Source organism: Cryptomeria japonica, unplaced genomic scaffold, assembly GCF_030272615.1.
Source record: "Cryptomeria japonica unplaced genomic scaffold, Sugi_1.0 HiC_scaffold_644, whole genome shotgun sequence".
Classification (NCBI taxonomy): domain Eukaryota; kingdom Viridiplantae; phylum Streptophyta; class Pinopsida; order Cupressales; family Cupressaceae; genus Cryptomeria; species Cryptomeria japonica.
This window is the reverse complement of record NW_026729441.1, coordinates 1-6117: the sequence shown is the minus strand read 5'-3', so window position 1 is coordinate 6117 and position 6117 is coordinate 1. Positions and strand designations below refer to the sequence as shown.

The following is a 6117-nucleotide window of genomic DNA, read 5'->3' as shown; positions in this document are numbered from 1 at the left end:
GCCCTGGTGGGCACCATGGTGCGCACCAAGGAGCGCTCCGAAGTGTGCTCCAAGGTGCGGCGTGCACGAAGTCGGAGCCCGGTTTGCCCCGGGTGCGCACCTCGCGTGCACCTTCGGCGGGGTTGCGCGCCCTGGTGGGCACCATGGTGCGCACCAAGGAGCGCTCCGAAGTGTGCTCCAAGGTGCGGCGTGCACGAAGTCGGAGCCCGGTTTGCCCCGGGTGCGCACCTCGCGTGCACCTTCGCCGCGGTGGGCACCATGGCGTGCACGAAGTCGGAGCCCGGTTTGCCCCGGGTGCGCACCTCGCGTGCACCTTCGCCGGGGTGGGCACCTCGGCTGGGTTGCGCGCCCTGGTGCGCACCAAGGAGCGCTCCGAAGTGTGCTCCAAGGTGCGGCGTGCACGAAGTCGGAGCCCGGTTTGCCCCGGGTGCGCACCTCGCGTGCACCTTCGCCAGGGTGGGCACCTCGGTGCGCACACCTTCTCAATGTTTTCTTGCCTTTTCTGGAAATTGGTGAAGGCAGCGCATCAAAGGTGCGCACCTCGGTGTGCTCCGAGGTGCGAACCCGAGAGCGCTCCGAGGTGCCCACGAAGTCGAAAGTCGGGTTAATTGCATTGTTTTCCCCGGGTGCGCTCCGAGGTGCGCAACATCGGCGCGCACCAAGGAGGGCTCCGAAGTGTGCTCCAAGGTGCGCACGATGGCGTGCACCTCTGGTGCGCACGATTCGGAGCTCGGTTTGACCGGGGTGCGCACACCTTGGCTGGGTTGCGCACCTTTTGTGCGCTCCAAGGTGCGCACGAAGTCGGAGCTCGGTTTGCCCCGGGTGCGCACCTTCGCCAGGGTGCGCACCTTGATGCGCACGCCTTGGCTGGGCTGCGCACCTTGGTGGGCGCCATGGTGCGCACCTTTCGTGCGCTCCAAGGTGCGCACGAAGTCGGAGCTCGGTTTGCCCCGGGTGCGCACCTTGGTGGGCGCCATGGTGCACTCCGAGGTGCCCAAGATTGGTGCGCACCAAGGAGCGCTCCGAAGTGCGCTCCAAGGTGCGCGCGAAGTCGAAAGTTGGGTTAATTGTCCGGTTTGCCTCGGGTGCGCACCTTGCGTGCACCTTCGCCAGGGTGGGCGCCTTGGTGCGCACACCTTGGCTGGGCTGCGCACACCTTGGCACCCGCGTTTCCTTCATTTTAAATTTTTTTTTTTTACAATCTCTCAAGTGGGAAATTCTATAATCTCAACTTTTTTTGCCTTTTCAGGAAACTTTTGAATGGAGCGCATCATTGGTGCGCTCCGAAGTGTGCTCCAAAGCTCTCTCCAGCTGCGTGCACCTGCCCCGGCCGCGCACCCGGCCCCGCCCAGCTTCGCTCACCTGTCCCGGGCGTCTGGTGCGGAACCTTAGAGTAAGAAACATCACCGTGCACCTTGGCCAACGTGCGCGACTCGACCGAGCGCGCACTGGCCGAGGTGCACACCGATTTCACCTGGGTGCGCGCGCAGCACCTCGGGCGCACCGGGGTGCGCGCACAACGCCCGGGTTGCACCGTGGCCTGTGTGCTCGGGGCGCCTCGGGTGCGCGCTCGGTGTCGCCCCCGCGCGCGCGGTAGTGCGGGCAGCGCACCCCGGCCCGGCCCGGCCCCGACGAGAACGCAAACGGGCAAAAGGTTTATTCAAATAGCATTGCGATGCCCGGCGAAAAACTAAAAAAGGGTGCAACACCGGGACTTCCCGGGAGGTCACCCATCCCAGTACTACTCCGGCCCAAGCGCGCTTAACTGCGGAGTTCTGATGGGATCCGGTGCACTAACGCTGGTATGATCGCACCCGTTATGAGCTTGTCGCAGTGTGTACTTAGCAAACCGCGACCCACGTGCGAATCCACCCCGGCCACCCACCCCCGTCGAGGTGCACACCCTCCCTCGCGAAGTGCGCCCCGTTCGCCAAGTGTGAGCCCTGCCCGGGTGCGCGCACCTTGCTAGGGCGTCGGGTGTGCACCCGGCCCGGCCTACGTGCGTGCACCTGTAGGGGGCGTCGTGTGCGTGCAGTGTCCCGTCTGCAACGCGGTGCCCACACACCACCTCGGGCGCAACGACCTGCGCTCACATGTGGGCCGAGTGCACCTTGGTGCATGTTCGGGGCGCCTCGGGTGCACGCTCGATCTTGCCCCGGTGCACCAAGGCGCTCGGTTTGCCCCGGGTGCGCACTTGGTGCAAGGTGGGCACCCAAAATAGGGATCAAGCACCAAAACACAAGTTTCGGGATGCAAAATGGGACCCAAGGACCACAAATGCGTTCCAAGACCCATGATGGGTCCACGAGAACAAAAATGTGTTCCGAGACTTAATAAACAAATATTGGGTTTTAGGAGAAGAAACATGCTCTGATGCCCAAAACGAGAATCGACCCCGAAAAGGCCACAGGCCAAAAGTGGGATGCGAGACAAAAAAAAATGGGACCCGAGGACCAAAATTGGGTTCCCAGGTCGAAGACAGGGCAACCGGACAAGAAACGACCTCTAAGGCTCGAAATGAGTCCCGACGACTAAAACTTGACAAGAAGCACCCATCAGGCACCCAACTCGACACCCATGGGATGCCGACCCACCCGGGCTTCCACCTAGCACACCTTGGCACCCACCCACCCTCGCACCCAACCTCGCACCCAACTTAGCACCTTTGAACCCACATTGGCACTCACCCTGACCCTGGCACCTTGGAACCCACATTGGCACTCACCTTGACCCTGGCACCCACCTTTGCACTCACCTTGGGACCCACCCTGGCTCCCACCTCGGCACCCACCCAGACACCCACCTTGGTTCCTTGGCACCCACCTTGGATCCTTGGCACCCACCCCGACACCCACCTTGGCACGCAACTTGGCTACTTGCCACCCACCTTGGCTCCTTGACGCCCACCCCGACAACCACCCCGTGACCTACCCTGGCTAGGGTTGGTGCACACCCACCCTGGTGCCCACCTTGGCACCCACCCTATGACCCACCTTGGCACGCACCTTAGTACCCACCCCGTTACCCACCCTAGGACCCACCCCGTGACCCACCTTGGCCAGGGTGGGTGCCTTGGTGCGCACAACTTGCCTGGGCTGCACACCAGGGCGGGCTCAAGATGGCACCCGCGTTCCGTTTTTTTCACTATCTTTCAAAACGGAAATTTTAAAATCTCATTTTTTTCTTTTTTTTGCCTTTTCTGGAAATTAGTGAAGGCAGCGCATCAAAGGTGCGCAATGCTGGTGCGAACCCGGGAGCGCTCCGATGTGTGCTCCAAGGTGCGGCGTGCACGAAGTCCGAGCCCGGTTTGCCCCGGGTGCGCACCTCGCGTGCACCTTCGCCGGGGTGAGCACCTTGGCTGGGTTGCGCGCCCTGGTGCGTACCAAGGAGCGCTCTGAAGTGTGCTCCAAGGTGCGGCGTGCACGAAGTCGGAGCCCGGTTTGCCCCGGGTGTGCACCTCGGGTGCGCACCTCGCGTGCACCTTCGCTGCGGTGGGCACCTTGGCTGGGTTGCGCGCCTTGGTGGGCACCATGCAGTGCACGAAGTCGGAGCCCGGTTTGCCCCGGGCGCGCACCTCCGCCAGGGTGGGCACCTTGGTGCGCACAACTTGCCTGGGCTGCGCATCAGGAAGGGCTCAAGATGGCACCCGCGTTCCGTTTTTTTCACTATCTTTCAGAACGGAAATTTTAAAATATCGTTTTTTTTTGCCTTTTCTGGAAATTAGTGAAGGCAGCGCATCAAAGGTGCGCAACGCTGGTGCGAACCTGGGAGCGCTCCGATGTGTGCTCCAAGGTGCGGCGTGCACGAAGTCGGAGCCCGGTTTGCCTCGGGTGCGCCCTGGTGGGCACCATGGTGCGCACCAAGGAGCGCTCCGAAGTGTGCTCCAAGGTGCGGCCTGCACGAAGTCGGAGCCCGGTTTGCCCCGGGTGTGCACCTCGGGTGGGCACCTTGGTGCGCATGCCTTGCCTGGGCTGCGCACCAGGGCGGGCTCAAGATGGCACCCGCGTTCCTTTTTTTTCACTATCTTTCAAAACGGAAATTTTAAAATCTCATTTTTTTTTGCCTTTTTCTGGAAATTAGTGAAGGCAGCGCATCAAAGGTGCGCACCTCGCTGCCCACCACGGTGCGCAACGCCGGTGGGCACCCGGGAGTGCTTCGAAGTGTGCTCCAAGGTGCTGCGTGCACGTTGTCGGAGCCCGGTTTGCCCCGGGTGCGCACCTCGCGTGCACCTTCGTCGGGGTGGGCACCTTGGCTTGGTTTGCCCCGGCTGCGCTCCGAAGCGGGGTTATTGGAGCGCCGCCTCTTTTTTTGTCGGAGCGTTTGGTGGGGTTTCTCGCATTGGCTCTTCCGAGGCCCGGTTGCCACCCTGGCGCGCACGAAGTCGGAAGTAGGGTTAATTGCCCGGGTGCGCACCTTTGCCAGGGTGGCACCTTACCTGGGCTGCGCACCAGGGCGGGCTCAAGATGGCACGCGCGTTCCGTTTTTTTCACTATCTTTCAAAACGGAAATTTTAAAATCTCCTTTTTTTTTTGCCTTTTCTGGAAATTAGTGAAGGCAGCGCATCAAAGGTGCGCACCTCGCTGCCCACCTTGGTGTGCTCTGAGGTGCGCACCCGGGAGCGCTACGAAGTGTGCTCCAAGGTGCGGCGTGCACGTTGTCGGAGCCCGGTTTGCCCCGGGTGCGCACCTCGCCTGCACCTTGGCCGGGGTGGGCACCTTGGCTGGGTTTGCCCAGGGTGCGCTCCGAAGCGGGGTTACTGGAGCGCCCCCTCTTTTTTTGTCAGAGAGTTTGGTGGGGTTTCTCGCATTGGCTCTTCCCAGGCCCGGTTGTTGGGTGCGCTCCCACCCTGGCGCGCGCGAAGTTGGAAGTTGGGTTAATTGCCCGGGCGCGCACCTTCGCCAGGGTGGGCACCTTGGTGCGCAAACCTTGGCTGGGCTGCGCACCAGGGCGGGCTCAAGATGGCACCAGCATTCCCTTTTTCTCACTATCTTTCAAAACGGAAATTTTAAAATCTCGTTTTTTTTTTGCCTTTTATGGAAATTAGTGAAGGCATCGCATCAAAGGTGCGCACCTCGCTGCCCACCTTGGTGTGCTCCGAGGTGCCCACCACGGTGCGCAACGCCGGTGCGAACCCGGGAGCGCCCCGATGTGTGCTCCAAGGTGCGGCGTGCACGAAGTCGGACCCCGGTTTGCCCCGGGTGCGCACCTCGCGTGCACCTTGGTGCGCACACCTTGGCTGGGTTGCGCGGCCTGGTGGGCACCATGGTGCGCACCAAGGAGCGCTCCGAAGTGTGCTCCAAGGTGCGGCGTGCACGAAGTCGGAGCCCGGTTTGCCCCGGGTGCGCACCTTCGCCGCGGTGGGCACCATGGCGTGCACGAAGTCGGAGCCCGGTTTGCCCCGGGTGCGCACCTCGCGTGCACCTTCGCCGGGGTGGGCACCTCGGCTGGGTTGCGCGCCCTGGTGCGCACCAAGGAGCGCTCTGAAGTGTGCTCCAAGGTGCGGCGTGCACGAAGTCGGAGCCCGGTTTGCCCCGGGTGTGCACCTCGGGTGCGCACCTCGCGTGCACCTTCGCTGCGGTGGGCACCTTGGCTGGGTTGCGCGCCTTGGTGGGCACCATGCAGTGCACGAAGTCGGAGCCCGGATTGCCCCGGGCGCGCACCTCCGCCAGGGTGGGCACCTTGGTGCGCACAACTTGCCTGGGCTGCGCACCAGGAAGGGCTCAAGATGGCACCCGCGTTCCGTTTTTTTCACTATCTTTCAGAACGGAAATTTTAAAATCTCGTTTTTTTTTGCCTTTTCTGGAAATTAGTGAAGGCAGCGCATCAAAGGTGCGCAACGCTGGTGCGAACCTGGGAGCGCTCCGATGTGTGCTCCAAGGTGCGGCGTGCACGAAGTCGGACCCCGGTTTGCCCCGGGTGCGCACCTCGCGTGCACCTTGGTGCGCACACCTTGGCTGGGTTGCGCGCCCTGGTGGGCACCATGGTGCGCACCAAGGAGCGCTCCGAAGTGTGCTCCAAGGTGCGGCGTGCACGAAGTCGGAGCCCGGTTTGCCCCGGGTGCGCACCTCGCGTGCACCTTCGCCGCGGTGGGCACCATGGCGTGCACGAAGTCGGAGC

The 6117-nt window shown here is 62.7% G+C and overlaps 1 non-coding gene across 1 annotated transcript; it reads right to left on the bottom strand.

The window, feature by feature from the left end:
• Nucleotides 1-1697: 1697 nt before the first annotated feature.
• Nucleotides 1698-1816, bottom strand: LOC131872534 (5S ribosomal RNA). Its single transcript, XR_009370674.1, has one exon. It is a non-coding gene; the product is annotated as a 5S ribosomal RNA (ribosomal RNA).
• Between the last annotated feature and the right edge of the window lie 4301 nt (nucleotides 1817-6117).